Below are 17,616 nucleotides of genomic sequence, written 5' to 3'. Positions count from 1 at the left end.
TTCATGATCAAGAAAATATTTCTAGCAGTTTTCAATCATTGCTCTGGTTCATTTTATGTATTAAATTAGATCTTTAAAATAGCTTGTTCCAGCTATCTATCTATTAATCATCTACCTTTCTCTCTAGTATCAATCTTTCTATATAAGTGATGAACAGTTTGGACTGCATTCCTATTAGATAATAAAGGATAAGACAAACTCTGCTGTTCATTCTCCAGCTGCTAATTGTTATTATTATTTCATAGTGAATTATTTTTAAAGCTCTCTTGACTTCCTCTTTGAGTCCTCCTTCATGTGATATGACAATTTCTAAAGACAGACAAGCAAGTATTTTTATCTGAATCTGTGGGATATGATTATTTTGTCTCATTTGCCAACCTTTATTTGAGAAGTAATTCACTCTTGTTTTGGAAAATGGTAATCCATAAGCACTTTACATCAGCAAAACATCAGATAATACAGTGGTGAAATTACCTGATTTAAATATAAAGCATCTAGTATTCATGGAAATAAAATACAGTGAAACTTCTTTAAAGGTAAATAAAATTTAGGAATTATAGAACTTTGAATTATATGATCATAAAAATAAGTATAATTTTTATCTAGTTTCTTATACATAGAATCAGAATTTATTTTTGCTGGGTAATGATCTCTCAGAGATAAAGTTAAATAAACATAAAAATGAAAAAGAAATAGGAATAAGCAAAGAAAAACTAATTCAACATTTCTAGCCACATGGATCTTGCTAATGTAGGTTTAGGTGCTTTCAAAGAGTTTACTTTTTTGAGTTGGTCTGCATTCTTTCTTTCCACTCATAATCTAGTTTGGTCTATATTTGACTTATTGTTTTTAGAACATAATGTAGTGTACACAATAATAAAGTTCTACAGTTAAAATTAAGAATGCTTTAGGTTTAATTGTACTTATACAGTGGCTTTGAACAAATTCAGAAAACATCATGAATTGATGGTATGGCTGTATTTTCTAGTTTACATGAGAAAGGCAATATCATGTGAGTATTAACATTAAAATATTATTCTGAATATTATATTGATCTGAATATCTTTTAGGCCCGACCCAGCAATGTACTCATGAGGAATGCTGTATAATACAATGTGAAATATAATTAGGGGCTGTCAGATAAAATAGAGGATGCCAAATATTACATGGAATACACACACATGAATAAACTATTTGTTGTTCATCTGAAATTAATGTTTGACCAGGTCTCTTATATTTTGATTTGCTAAATCTGATAACTCTGTGCATAACACTAATGCTAAAGTGATTTCTTCAGAGCAAAATTGCTAAACTTGGTTCCAGGTACATGATGAATGTTTGATACATGTTATTAAGTAGAAATTAATGATCAAGTATTGGTGTCCTATATAGCTATCTTTTTTCATTCTTTATATGATGTATCTAATTCTTAAGTCTGTTTCTGGCAGCCTAACTAACTGTTTGAGGCTTTCAGCCAACTAAGAATTGTTGGATGCTTTTTCATTTGCTACCACATTATATTCCAAAGAATAGCAAGGAGAGATAAGAAAGCCTTCCTCAGTGATCAATGCAAAGAAATAGAGGAAAACAACAGAATGGGAAATACCAGAGATCTCTTCAAGAAAATTAGAGATACCATCTTTCATGCAAAGATGGGCTCAATAAAGGACAGAAATGATATGGACCTAAGAGAAGCATTAGGATGAGGTGGCAAGAATACACAGAAGAACTGTACAGAAAAGATCTTCAAGACCCAGACAATCACAATGATGTGATCACTCACCTAGAGCCAGACATCCTGGAATGTGAAGTCAAGTGGGCCTTAGGAAGCATCACTGTGAACAAAGCTAGTGGAGGTGATGGAATTCCAGTTGAGTTATTTCAGATCCTAAAAGATGATGCTGTGAAAGTGCTGTGCTCAATATGCCAGCAAATTTGGAAAACTCAGCAGTGGCCAAAGGACTGGAAAAGGTCAGTTTTCATTCCAATCCCAAAGAAAGGCAATGCCAAGAAATGAACAAACTACCACACATTTGCACTCATCTCACATGCTAGTAAAGTAATGCTCAAAATTCTCCAAGCCAGGCTTCAGCAATATGTGAACCGTGAACTTCCAAATGTTCAAGCTGATTTTAGAAAAGGCAGAGGAACCAGAGATTAAATTGCCAACATCTGCTGGCTCATCGAAAAAGCAAGAGAATTCCAGAAAAACATCTATTTCTGCTTTATTGACTATGCCAAAGCCTTTGACTGTGTAGATCACAATAAACTGTGGAAAATTCTGAAAGAGATGGGAATACCAGACCACCTGACCTGCCTCTTGAGAAACCTATATGCAGGTCAGGAAGCAACAGTTAGAACTGGACATGGAACAACAGACTGGTTCCAAATAGGAAAAGGAGTACATCAAGGCTGTATATTGTCACCCTGTTTATTTAACTTATATGCAGAGTACATCATGAGAAATGCTGGTCTGGAAGAAGCATAAGCTGGAATCAAGATTGCTGGGAGAAATATCAATAATGTCAGATATGCAGATGACACCACTCTTATGGCAGAAAGTAAAGAAGAACTAAAAGAGCCTCTTGATGAAAGTGAAAGAGGAGAGTGAAAAAGTTGGCTTAAAGCTCAACATTTAGAAAACTAAGATCATGGCATCCAGTCCCATCACTTCATGGCAAATAGATGGGGGAAATAGTGGAAACAGTGGCTAACTTTATTTTTATGGGCTCCAAAATCACTGCAGATGGTGATTGCAGACATGAAATAAAAAGACGCTTAATCTTTGGAAGAAAAGTTATGACCAACCTAGACAGCATATTAAAAAACAAAGACATTACTTTGCCAACAAAGGTCCATCTATTCAAAGCTATGGTTTTTCCAGTAGTCATGTATGGATGTGAGAGTTGGACTATAAGGAAAACTGAGTGCTGAAGAATTGATGCTTTTGAACTGTGGTGTTGGAGAAGACTCTTGAGAGTCCCTTGGACTGCAAGGAGATCCAACCAGTCCATCCTAGAGGAGATCAGTCCTGAATGTTCACTGGAAGGACTGATGTTGAAGCTGAAACTCCAATACTTTGGCCACCTGATGTGAAGAGCTGACTCATTTGAAAAGACCCTGATGCTGGGAAAGATTGAGGGCAGGAGGAGAAGGCGACAACAAAGGATGAGACAGTTGGATGGCATCACTGACTCAATGGACATGAGTTTGAGTAAACTCCGGGAGTTGGCGATGGACAGGGAGGTCTGGCATGCTGCAGCGCATAGGGTCCCAAAGAGTAGGACATGACTAAGAGACTGAACTGAACTAAATTGTGGCTTTACACATAGAAATTAGTATGAACTAAACTAGAGAATAACTGAGTTTGGGCTTCCCTGAGGTCTTGGAATACAGAATGAAGCAGAGCAAAGGCTAATAGAGTTTTGCTAAAGGAATGCACTGGTCATAGCAAACACCCTTGTCCAACAACACAAGAGACACATAGACATCACCAGATGGTCAACACCAAAATCAGACTGATTACATTCTTTGCAGACAAAGATGGAGAAGCTCTATACAGTCAGCAAAAACAAGACCAGGAGCTGACTGTGGCTCAGATCATGAACTCCTTATTGCCAAATTCAGACTTAAATTGAAGAAAGTGGGGAAAACCACTAGACCATTCAGGTATGACCTAAATCAAATCCCTTATGATTATACAGTGGAAGTGAGAAATAGATTTAAGGGACTAACTCTGATAGACAATGCCTGATGAACTATGGACAGAGGTTCATGACATTGTACAGGAGACAGGGATCAAGACCATACCCAAGAAAAAGAAATGCAAAAAAAGCAAAATGACTGTCTGAAGAGGCCTTACAAATAGCTGTGAAAAGAAAAGAAGCGAAAAGCAAAGCAGAAAAGGAAAGATATACCCATTTGAATGCAGAGTTCCAAAGAATAGCAAGGAGAGATATGAAAGCCCTCCTCAGTGATCAATGCAAAGAAATAGAGGAAAACAGCAGAATGGGAATGAATAGAGATCTCTTCAAGAAAATTAGAGATATCAAGGGAACATTTCATGCAAAGATGGGTTCGATAAAGGACAGAAATGGTGTGGAACTAACAGAAGCAGAAGATATTAAGAAAATGTGGCAAGAATACACAGAAGATATGTACAAAAAAGATCTTCATGACCCAGATAACCACAATGGTGTGATTACTCACCGAGAGCCAGACATCCTGGAACATGAAGTCAAGTGGGCCATAGGAAGTATCACTATGAACAAAGCTAGTAGAGGTGATGGAATTCCAGTTGAACTATTTCAACTCTTAAAAGATGATGCTGTGAAAGTGCTGCACTCAGTATGTCAGCAAATTTGGAAAACTCAGCAGTGGCCACAGGACTGGAAAAGGTCAGTTTTCATTCCAATCCCAAAGAAAGGCAATGCCAAAGAATGCTCAAACTACCTCACAATTGCACTCATCTCACACACTAGTAAAGTAATGCTCAAAATTCTGCAAGCCAGGCTTCAGCAATATGTGAACCGTGAATTTACAGATGTTCAAGCTGGTTTTAGAAAAGGCAGAGGAACAAGAGATCAAATTGCCAACATCCACTGGATCATCAAAAAAGTGAGAGAGCTCCAGAAAGACATCTAATTCTGCTTTATTGACTATGCCAAGACTTTTGACTATGTGGATCACAATAAATGGTGGAAATTCTTCAAGAGATGGGAATACTAGACCACCTGACCTGCCTCTTGAGAAATCTGTATGCAGGTCAGGAAGCAACAGTTAGAACTGGATATGGAACAATAGACTGGTTCCAAATTGAAAAGGGGTACATCAAGGCTGTACATTGTCACCCTGCTTATTTAACTTATATGCAGAGTACATCATAAGAAACACTGGGCTGGATGAAGCACAAGCTGGAATCAAGATTGCTGGGAGAAATATCAATAATGTCAGATATGCAGATGACACCACCCTTATGGAAGAAAGTGAAGAAGAGCCTCTTGATGAAACTGAAAGAGGAAAGTGGAAAAGTTGGCTTAAAGCTCAACATTCAGAAAACTAAGATCATGGCATCCAGTCCCATCACTTCATGGCAAATAGATGGGGAAACTGGAAACAGTGGCTGATTTTATTTTTGGGGGCTCCAAAATCACTGCAGATGGTGATTGCACCCATGAAATAAAAGATGCTTACTCCTTGGAAGAAAAGTTATGACCAACCTAGACAGCATATTGAAAGCAGAGACTTTGTCAACAAAGGTCTGTCTAGTCAAAGCTATGGTTTTTCCAGTAGTCATGTATGGATGTGAGAGTTGGACTATAAAGAAAAGCTGAGCACCAAAGAATTGATACTTTTAACTGGGGTGATGGAGAAGACTCTTGAGAGTATCTTGGACTGCAAGGAGATCCAACCAGTCCATCATAAAGGAAATCAGTCTTGAATATTCATTGGAAGGACTGATGCTGAAGCTGAAATTCCAATACTTTGGCTACCTGATGCGAAGAGCTGACTCATTTGAAAAGCCCGTGATGCTGGAAAAGATTGAGGGCAGGAGGAAAAGGGGAGGAAAGAGGATGAGATGGTTGGATGGCATCACCGACTCAATGGACATGAGTTTGGGTGGACTCCAGGAGTTGGTGATGGACAGGGAGGCCTGGCGTGCTGTGCTTCATGGGGTCACAAAGTGTTGGACACGACTGAGTGACTGAACTGAACTGAACCACATTATAGCACAAAAATAAACTTCTAAGAAAATCTTAACAGTATTTCTAATTTATTAGCTCTTCTGAGTGGGCCTCCCAGGTGGCGCTAGTGGTAAAGAACCCAATTGCCAATGCAGGAGAGGTAAGAGACATGGGTTTAGTCCCTGGGAGGGACTGGAGGATCCCTTGGAGGAGGGCATGACAACTGACTCCAGTATTCTTGTTTGGAAAGAGGAGTCTGGTGAGCTACAGTTCACTGGGTCTTAGAGTCGAACATGACCAAAGTGGCTGAGCACACATAGCAAGTCTTCTCGTTATGAGAAGCGAACTTGAAGAGAGAGAACTTGAAGAAGAATGATCCCTGATCTTGGAGATATCTAATCCGTATAACTGGAGAAGGAAATGGCACCCACTCCAATATTCTTGCCTGGGCAATCCCATGGACGGAGGAGCCTGGTGGGCTACAGTCCATGGGGTTGCAAAGAGTCGGACATGACTGAGCAAATAAACAACAAAACAAGATAGAGTCTTTGTAGCAGCTCTCTGCAAATTTCCCCGTTAAGACCTTAAATTGGAATTTCAGCTTTGTAAGGAAAATCACTTTAAGAATATTTATTTAAATCTTTTATATCATGCTCTTATGACTGCAATGTACACCACATGGTCTTTCATCACAGATGTGGACACATTCAGCCTCAGGAAACCCTAATCACTGGAGGATCAGCCTAGCCTACCAGCTGCCAACTCTGACCATTTACGTTCCCCCTTAAACTTGGGTCCTAACTCCTATTTCTGTGACCTTCACTCTTTCATGTTAATCCCTTTAATAATTGAAGCCATCAGGTGCTCTTGACTCTTCTCTCCAGCGTGAATACTCTGAACTCATCCAAGAATTCTCTGTGACTTGGTTTCCAGGCCCACCACCCATGTGTCTGCTCTTCAGGTTGCTGTAGCTTCTGTAAATGTGCTCTAAAGACAGAATATAATTATTCAGGTTAGTCTCATCAGTACACAGTAAATATGATATCTTCTTCATGTCTGGAAATTATGCATTTATTATGGGATTATATTTGATTTTTGATTATTCTCATCATATTTTTGGAACATATTTATTTTAATGTGGGAAAAAATAAACTGAATTGGTTTCATGTAAGCTACTGCTAAGTCAAAACAGTTCAAAACTAGAATTTAAATAGTTGTTCTATTTGGAAATGAATACAGTCTTATAAAATTACATCAATTAAATTCAAGCATGTTAGACATTTGTCAATTATTTCAGCCTTGAAAACTTCTTTCTTGATATGAATTATTTTCTTCAACTGATTCACACTTGTCATTTCTCTTCATCAACATATTTGATAAATATTTTATTTATACTTTATTTTATTCCAAGCCCACTTCAGTGAAGTGAAAACCATAAAGATTTAACATTTCAATTACTCATTCATTCATCAAATATTTATCTAGCTTCTACTATGCACCAGGCTTGGTCATACACCAGAGAATAACAGAAATGGACAAAATGGACTTGAGTTTGAAGAACAGAAAGATTATCTCTAGGCAAAATTTGGAGCAGGATTATTTTTGGCAAAATGATCAGCAAGAACAAAAGACTTAAAGGCAGAAAATCCTGGTCTTGGAGTGGAGATCTATGTCATTCTCAAATGCAATAATGAAGGTGTTTTGTAACAACAGCTCTTAAGGAGTACTTCTTAAGACAAATCACCAACAGAATTGCAATTCTGATGTTCAACTGGATGACCATTCATAAATTTCATTTCTATTAGGTAAGATAGGAAAGTGTCTTTACAAATACATCTGTACTCATACAACTCCATCTTGACTTCTGTGCATGGTTTATCTTGACCAGTAGCTTCCATGTTGGCTAGTTCTCATCAAACTCATAGTAAAAAAGTTTGTATTGTGGTTTTGATGGATATGTATTTATTTTATATTTATTATTGAAGTATAGTTGACTTACAATATTGTGTCAGTTTCAGGTGTATAACAAAGTGATTCAGTTTTACATGTATATATATTCTTTTTCAGATTCTTTTCCCATATAGGTTATCACAAAATATTGAGTATAGTCCCCTGTGCTATACAGCAGGTCCTGTTTATCTATTTTATATGTAGTAGTATGAATACATTACTTCCAAACTCCTCATTTATCCCTTCCCCCATCTTTCCTCTTCAGAAAATTTGTTTTCTATATCTGTGAGATTGTTTCTATTTTGTAAATAAGCTCATTTGTATCATATTTTTAGATTCCACATATAAGTGATATCATATAACATTTGTCTTTCTGGGTCTGTCTTTCTTCACTTAGTATGATAATGTCCAGGCCCATCCGTGTTGCTACAAATGGCATTATTTCATTCTTTTTTATGGCTGAGTAGTATTCCAGTGTGTGTGTGTGTGTGTGTGTGTCTTAAATCTTCTTTATCCATTCTCTGTCAATGGACATTTAGGTTACTTCCATGTGTTGGCTATTGTAAATAGTGCTGCAATGAACATTGAGGCACATGCATCTTTTCGAATTACGGTTTTCTCTGGATATATGCCCAGGAGTGGGATTGCAGGATTATACGGTAGCTGGTTTGAAAGGATAGCTCATATTAATGCCCCTATTACTTTTACTTTACTTAGGATTCAGGCATGGTTTTGTGGATTTGAAAGCATGGAATTCTTTGGTATCTGGCTCATCAGACTGAGGTGCAATTTTTTTTTTTGTAATTTATCAATTGAAACATTGTAATGTCTTTACTTCTTGCTCTTATTCCAAGAATATCTGGTGCTGGTGTAAGGCACTTATTTTTATATAATTTTAAAATGTTGTATGTATTCATTATAAAAATATTAAAAAATAAAATGAAAAAAATTACTTATAAAACCACCATCAGAGATATCTATAGTTATCATTTTGATGTATTTTAAAAAGTGGATTGTGGTATAATTACCTTTCATTTGCTTAACGTATTTTCTAAGTATATTTATAAGTTGTGAAATGCACCTCTGTATTATGGCATTAAGGCTGAATTATGTCCACTCTAAGGATATTTCATCAGCATTTTAACCAATCATCACTATTTTACATATATCTTTGCATAAAACTCTTATGGTTTTATTAGAGCAATTTTCAAGAAATATGACCATGTTAAGATTTTGTGAAACTTATTCTAAATAACCTATATAATTCTTTCATATTTTTCCTTTTCATTATATATATATAACATATTACAACACAAAGTTGAAAAGCTTTTTTTCCTTTTCATTATATATATATAACATATTACAACACAAAGTTGAAAAGCTTATATTCATTATAGTCATTTATTATTATTCGATATTGCAGCATACTAATAATTACTGTTGCAAAAAAAAAAAGAAAAAACTAAACAGAACTCCTCAAAGGCAGAAACTATATATGACTCAATTTTGTGGCCTAAGCATTCAGCCAAAGTCTGAAGATTGGTAGATCTACTTTTTCGCTTAATGATTGAACGTGAATGAATGAAAGCTTAAATTTGGGAAAATAAGCTGAAATCAGAATTTCTAAATCACTGATTCTATATTTAGCATAAAAACTAATACAAAGCTTTTAAGTTTCATTAGGTCCCATTTGTTTAGTTTTGCTTTTATTTCCAATATTCTGGGAGGTGGGTCATAGAGGATCTTGCTGTGATTTATGTCGGAGAGTGTTTTGCCTATGTTCTCCTCTAGGAGTTTTATAGTTTCTGGTCTTACATTTAGATCTTTAATCCATTTTGAGTTTATTTTTGTGTATGGTGTTAGAAAGTGTTCTAGTTTCATTCTTTTACAAGTGGTTGACCAGTTTTCCCAGCACCACTTGTTAAAGAGGTTGTCTTTTTTCCATTGTATATCCTTGCCTCCTTTGTCAAAGATAAGGTGTCCATAGGTTCGTGGATTTATCTCTGGGCTTTCTATTCTGTTCCATTGATCTATATTTCTGTCTTTGTGCCAGTACCATACTGTCTTGATGACTGTGGCTTTGTAGTAGAGTCTGAAGTCAGGCAGGTTGATTCCTCCAGTTCCATTCTTCTTTCTCAAGATTACTTTGGCTATTCAAGGTTTTTGTATTTCCATACAAATTGTGAAATTCTTTGGTCTAGTTCTGTGAAAAATACCGTTGGTAGCTTGATAGGGATTGCATTGAATCTATAGATGCTTTGGGTAGAATAGCCATTTTGACAATAAGTAAGGTGAAAAGACAGCCCTCAGATTGGGAGAAATAATAGCAATGAAGAAACAGACAAAGGATTAATCTCAAAAATATACAAGCAACTCCTGCAGCTCAATTCCAGAAAAATAAATGACCCAATCAAAAAATGGGCCAAAAACTAAACAGACATTTCTCCAAAGAAGACATACAGATGGCTAACAAACACATGAAAAGATGCTCAACATCACTCATTATCAGAGAAATGCAAATCAAAACCACAATGAGGTACCATTACACGCCAGTCAGGATGGCTGCTATCCAAAAGTCTACAAGCAATAAATGCTGGAGAGGGTGTGGAGAAAAGGGAACCCTCTTACACTGTTGGTGGGAATGCAAACTAGTACAGCCGCTATGGAAAACAGTGTGGAGATTTCTTAAAAAACTGGAAATAGAACTGCCATATGACCCAGCAATCCCACTTCTGGGCATACACACTGAGGAAACCAGATCTGAAAGAGACACGTGCACCCCAATGTTCATCGCAGCACTGTTTATAATAGCCAGGACATGGAAGCAACCTAGATGCCCATCAGCAGATGAATGGATAAGGAAGCTGTGGTACATATACACCATGGAATATTACTCAGCCATTAAAAAGAATTCATTTGAACCAGTCCTAATGAGATGGATGAAGCTGGAGCCCATTATACAGAGTGAAGTAAGCCAGAAAGATAAAGAACATTACAGCATACTAACACATATATATGGAATTTAGAAAGATGATAACGATAACCCTATATGCAAAACAGAAAAAGAGACACAGAAATACAGAACAGACTTTTGAACTTTGGGAGAATGTGAGGGTGGGATATTTCAAAAGAACAGCATGTATACTATCTATGGTGAAACAGATCACCAGCCCAGGTGGGATGCATGAGACAAGTGCTCGAGCCTGGTGCACTGGGAAGACCCAGAGGAATCGGGTGGAGAGGGAGGTGGGAGGGGGGATCGGGATTGGGAATACATGTAAATCCATGGCTGATTCATATCAATGTATGACAAAACCCACTGGAAAAAAAAATAATAATAAAAAAAATAAAAAAAAAACTAATACAAAGGAAAATAATCAGGAGCATTTATTGAAGTGGACATTTATTTGAGATCATTTTTTTCCTAATAGATTTCTTAGTGAGGAATGCAATCAGTGTTGAAAATTATCTTCTGCTATTTTCTCATGATGAGGACAGAAGAGAAATAGACATGGCACATGACATCATCATGATGCTGAAAAGCTGGCAAAAACAATCCCCAGCTGTTTTTAAGAGTTGTGGCTCATTATCATTCTGAGGAGACACTTTCTAGTTCTCCTCCATTAGCATCACAAAAGTCAAACATGGGGAATATAGCCAATATTTTATAATGACTGCAAATGGGGTATAACATTGAAAAATTGTGAACCGCCATAAAGAAGGCTGAGTGCCGAAGGATTGATGCTTTTGAATTGTGGGGCTGGAGAAGACTCGACAGTTCCTTGGACCGCAAGGAGATCAAACCAGTCAATCCTAAAGGACATCAAATCTGAATATTCAGTGGAAGGACTGATTCGAAACTAAAGCTCCAATACTTTGGCCACCTGCTGCGAAGAGCAGACCCATTGGAAAAGACCCTGATGCTAGGAAATACTGAAGGTGAAAGGTGAAGGGGGCAACAGAGGATGAGATGGTTAGATAGCATCACTGATTCAATGGACATAAGTTTAAGCAAACTCTAGGAGATTGTGGAGGACAGAGGAGTCTGGTGTGCTCCAGTCCATGAGGTTGCAAAGAGTCAGACATGACTTAGTGACGGAACAACAGCAAAAACTTACATAATATTGTATAGCAACTATACTTCGATTAAAAAACTTCAAATCCACAGTTGGAAGAGGATGCTATTTCTAATATGCCTAAAACCAATTTGGGGAAATTACTCAATAGCAACTACAAATTAGGCAGTTAAGTAGTTTCTTTTTTTAAATACAACTTGATTTTTACTTCCTTTTACAAAAGTAACATTGAAGACATTACATCACATAACATATTGCTTCAAATTTCCATCTTCTTTCCTAAGATATTTACACAGAGGGGATACAGTATCATTTTGATCTCTAAATGGATTTCATAAAAGATAACATATTAGGAAGATAATTTTCATAGTTACTATTTCTTTTCTCTTTAGGTAATAGTGGTGCCAGAGATATTTGTCTCATTACAAAAGTCAGTGTATTTTCATTGGAAAATATAATGAAATAAATAATTGTCAGTGACTTTGACTTAGTCAATATATGTTCTTTTGTCATAGACATTGGAGCACAAGTATGCAGTGTGGTTAAGTACATTGTGTTCCCCTCTAGGGGGACAGATGGGTAGAGAAGCAGTAATGCTTCTTGCATAGAAGAGACAGCCTGTGTCTAAACAGCGACATGAAAGAAAAAGTAATATTTTTCACCCTCTGAATGTATGAAGTTATGTAAAGAACCGGGCATCCAGTCTACATTCCCAGAACAAGGGCTTGTTCCTGAGTCCACCCAAATATTATTTGCAGGAATTTCTATCTCTCCTATCTTTTTGACTATTTCCATTTCTCCCAGACATTGCAAAGTTCTCAGTCTGTTAAGCACTTGGCAAACTTGTAATGCCTAATGAAAGGTCTCTAGTGATAACTCTACTGCTTATTTACTCAGGAAGCTGTCTGAATAACTTGGTTGAGTGAAGTATTGCATCTGCTGATTTTTGAAGCTCCTGAACAGCACATCAGAAAGTATGACCTGGAGCGACAATTTTAGATCCAGCGAGAGTTATCACATGACAGTCCTCTGAACAGCCAGAGAAACCAGGGTAACATCACATGCCAAGAACTTGAGAACTTTGGAAACCCTTTAAAGGGTCAACCTCAACAGCTATGTGCAATTTGAGAGAGTAGAAAATGAACTGGCTCAAATCCATGTGGGGGATAATGCTTGTTACTTTTGTAATACATTCTTGGTTCCATGTTACATTTTTTTCTTTGAGGAAGAATGGAGTCAATTTGCATCTAGTTGTTTTCTCCTAGTAATTGCTGTTCCTGAAAAGTGTGTTAGCAGAAAGTGTTTCTTATTTTCACTAATGTGGCACAGGGTTAATTTCCACATCATAGGAATTTCCCCCATCTAAACAGCTTGGGAAAAGCACACAGAGCTTAAAGCAGGGAATGTTAATACTCTATTATACCGTGTTCCACATACGCAGGTATTATATGTAGGATATTACCACTTCAAATGATTCTGCTTCAGTCAAAGATCTGGACACTGATTTACATATAACAAGGGAAAGAGGGATAGCAAAGAAGAGGAGGAATTCTAGATGCATCTGAAGAATTCATCTATTGCTATGGAAACAGAAACATCCTAGCAACAGCTGCTGTGTATGTAGCTGACATGCAGAGCTTAAACCCTTAAACAAGAGCAAAATGAACCATGAAATCTCTAGTATCTATAGCATTTATGCTTTTACAGGTTTGAAAAGGATAGTGGAAAATTCACACATAAATATGTCAAAAAATATAAAGTTACAGAAATCCAACTTTATTTCCCTTTTGTCATAGAATTCAGAATATTACTTAACACATTGTAATAGATACTATTATCCTGATTGCAAGACAAAAATGCCGTCTATCAGATAATCAGTACTACTTGAACATCTTTCAGTAAGTTTGGAAGATAATATTCAGCCATACTTTAATATGCAGTCTTTGTTCTTAACAATTCTTAGAATCTTATCAGTGTAAAATATTTTGAAACATCCCTCTGTAAAAGGAGAAAATTCAGAAAGTGACTTAGGCTTTTATTAAAGCTTGAAAAACATAATTGTATCTCTCTTATTTTAGTGAACAGAATAGTTTTTTTGTGCTTTAAGCTTTCTGGGTAAGTGCTTCAATTGTTTGGTTTACCTGTTTAAATAAATTTTTATTTGTATGAAATGAAAATAACCAAATATATTTATCATAATTTCATATCACTTTGTATAAGTGGTGTGTTTGTCTATGTGCATGTGTCTATAGTTAATAGTTTTTAGTAGAGAATATTTTTGTGTAACTTTGAATCATGATGTAAAAGGTAATGAAATTAACATTAATTAAGGGACTTTTAAAGCAGTACTATCAAATTTGCTGGATCACAAGTTACATCTAGAGTAGATCAAATCCTTATTCTGAAGGAAATCAATATTCAGGAGGGGAGTGGTGAACATGTTTAGTGCATAGCTAACACTTTTTGCTGTGTTTTTTCTTTTCCAAAGGAAATATAATACTTCCTCCCTCCCTAGATGTTGGACTGTATTTTCAAAGATTCTTATGTCAAATTCTCATCAAGCATAATTATAAAGCAAAGAATCCCCTTAGGATTAATCACTTGCTAAAGTCAACACCTCAAAAAGAGTGGGAGAAAGATACTTTATACATAAACTGTAAGAAAAAGGAAGCTTTTTGGTCTTCCCATTAAGATAAATTTATAACTTTTAAGACATCTTAATTAAGGGTAAAAGAACTAGGAGCATGAGTCATTTTAGGTATCTGGCCATGAGTCGTGAAGGTTTGTAAATGTCTTTGATATGCATTGTGTCATTTAATCAAGGATATTTTCTTTTCTTTGTACTGTCTGAAACAGGGAACCAGAGAAGGTGTCAAATACTTTTTGCTGTCTGCAAAAATTCTCTTCCACCTGATAGATACCAGTGGAGAGAAATTGGAGCTTATTGCAGTGTTTATATTACATATGCCTCTAAGGAAAAAAAGAATATCAATTAGTTCACTGAACTAACTTTAAAGCTTCAGATTAATCCATAACTTTGAACTGCACTGACCCTCAGGGAGTGGATGCAGCTGACTCTGTGGCCAGGTAGGCCTCACACCTCCCAGGCTTGCTGTCATGAGCACTGTGGTTGTGTACAAGCTGATACCTTGGTCGGAAACTTCCTAACAAGACTGCCAGCTCTCTGCCTCCTTGGCTTTAATGAGTTGAGGCAAATGGGCTTCTTGAACTTGAAGACCTTCCATGGTGACCAATGACAGAAGCAAATGTTAGCTGGGTTTTAAGTTCCCTTAGTTACCACCATTTCCTAACACCACTGCAAATGAACATCTGTTCAAATCATCAAAACATCAAACATCAAAACATCACACTTTATACCTGACTGTAACTTCCAGATATGTCCTCCTCTGGATTTCCTCTTTGCTGGTTTCTGGGGCCATCAATGTTCGAGAACCCCCCCCCCCCCCGGGGAATCAACCCCATTACTATAGACTTTTTCAGAAACTTACACTGCTTTACTGTCTCACTTATCTCTTGTAACTTCCAGAATCATAATTTTAATATTTAAAATATACTTTCATACTAATCTCAAAGGAACAGACCAGGAGACAGCTATTTAAAACCTATCTTTTACAGAGACCAACTCAGAAAATTACAGTAAATGGGTGAAAGTTTTTTTAATACAAAAGAACCTGAACTTTTTTTTTTTTTTATGTCTTTGCTGGATGATTGGGAAGCAAATATTCTTTTTTTAAAATTTATTTTTAATTGGAAGATAATTGCTTTACAGTGTTGTTGATTTCTGCTGTAGGGCAATGTGAATCAGCTCTAAGTATACATATATTTGCTCCCTGTTGAGTCTCCCTCCCTCCGACCACATCTCACTCCGCTAGGTCATCACACAGCACCGAGCTGAGTTTCCTGTGTAACACAGCAGCTCCCTGCTAGCTCTCTGTTTTACACATGGAAGTGTATATATGTCAATGCAAATCTCTAAATTCCTCTCCCCTCTTCTTTCCTTGCTGTGCCCACAAGTCCGTTCCCTTCATCTGCCTCTCTAAGGAAGCAAATATTCTTTAGCTGCACTGTGAAAATTGCCAGACTGTGGCTCAGAACATGTCTATTTACCATCATATAGAGGATCATTTGCATGATTCAAAGAACCGTGTTACGTACCTGTCAGTTTTCATATTCAGTGGGCCCTTGTGTCAGAATTGCCTCTTAGCTGTGATTTGCAGCTCTTACTTTGTAATACCCAGGCAACTCATTAGCTCAAGATACACTGGAAATCTCCAGAACTCTGAAAAACTAGTTCTATTTTATTTTAATGATATCCCTATCCATTACAGGTCACAAAACCAAATCTCTAGGACTCATTGTAGACATTTTCTTTATTTCTGATCTCTTATATACAGTGACTAAGTCCTGTCAATTTTATCTCCATTAAACATGTTTTCTCCTGAAGTCCTCTAACAACCTGCTCTGCTACAGTCTGCTCTCCCTTCATCACTTGTCACAGGTGCTACCTGCAGTTTCTAAATCCAATTCCAGGGAGGCTCTATCCTGCTTAAAAATTTTAATGGTCCCTTATGCCCCTCAGAGGGTAAAGCGTCTGCCTGCAATGCAGGAAACCCGGGTTCGATTCCTGGGTCGGGAAGATCCCCTAGAGAAGGAAATAGCAACCCACTCCAGTACCCTTGCCTGGAAAATCCCATGGATGGAGAAGCCTGGTAGGCTACCGTCTATGGGGTCACAAAGAGCCGGACACGACTGAGCGACTTCACTTTCACTATGCCCCTCATAATACCATACATAAGATAGAACGTACCTGACTTCTGCCTACCATTCCAACCTCCAACCTTATATTTCCTCTGCTTTTTAAATTCTAAGCATTCTTACAGATGAAGTCTGTTTCCTGAACGGTACTTGCTTAAACCTCTACCGATTGTTATTCTAGCTGAAAATCCTCTTCTTAATCTCTAATTTGTTTCATTTGTACTTCAAGTGCCCCAGTCATATTGCTCTACTTTTTCTTTAGGGGAGAATTGTAAACATACATAAAACTGGACAGAAGAGTACAATGAAATTCCATGTAACAATTACTCATGTTCAACTATTAATTCATGGCCAATATTTTTCAGATATACTTTATCCTTCCTTCATTATTTTGAAGCAATTTCACTAGTCATATCATGTCTTCTATAAATGTTTCAGTATACAATTCTTAAAGATAACTCTTTTCAACCAGGTCACTACTTAATCATCTAGAATAGCTACTAATAATTCTTTAATATTACAAAATATCCAGTAAGAGTTCAGTTTCCAACTTTGAATGTGTTTTCAGTTTTAGAAAATTTCTAATTTTTATATGTTCTATGGTTTGCTCTTTGGATCTGGACTGAAATAAGATTCAAACAGTGCAAATGTTTTATGTATCTATTGTCTACAGATTGTCTCTCCAACCTTTTTCCTCTTACAACTTATTTGTGGAAGCAATTATACTATTTATCCAGGCAAGTTTCCAACTGTCAGGATTTTGGTGATTATATCAGTGTTCTCCAATGTTCTGAAATCTCTTTTGTCTGTATTGATAGTTGGATCTAGAAACTTAATCCTATTCAAGTTCAAATTTTTTGACAAGACTGCTTTAGAAGTTGTATGATTTTTATTCCATCAGAGCACTTACTGTTTGGTTACCTCTTTTATGATGCAAGGACCTGTTTACAATCTTGATTCATTAATCCATTAGGGGCTGCCAAATGGTGCTATCATAACTTTATCAATGTTTCCTTATTTAATAGATTACTTTGATAAACAGAAGTATCTCTTCATTTACAATTTGGCTATCAGTGAGATACAGCTTATGTACCTTTATGACAGTTTCAATTATTTACCAGTTTTCAAAA

This window comes from Cervus canadensis, chromosome 33, assembly GCF_019320065.1.
Source record: "Cervus canadensis isolate Bull #8, Minnesota chromosome 33, ASM1932006v1, whole genome shotgun sequence".
Taxonomy (NCBI): Eukaryota; Metazoa; Chordata; class Mammalia; order Artiodactyla; family Cervidae; genus Cervus; species Cervus canadensis.
This window is presented reverse-complemented; position numbering follows the sequence as displayed.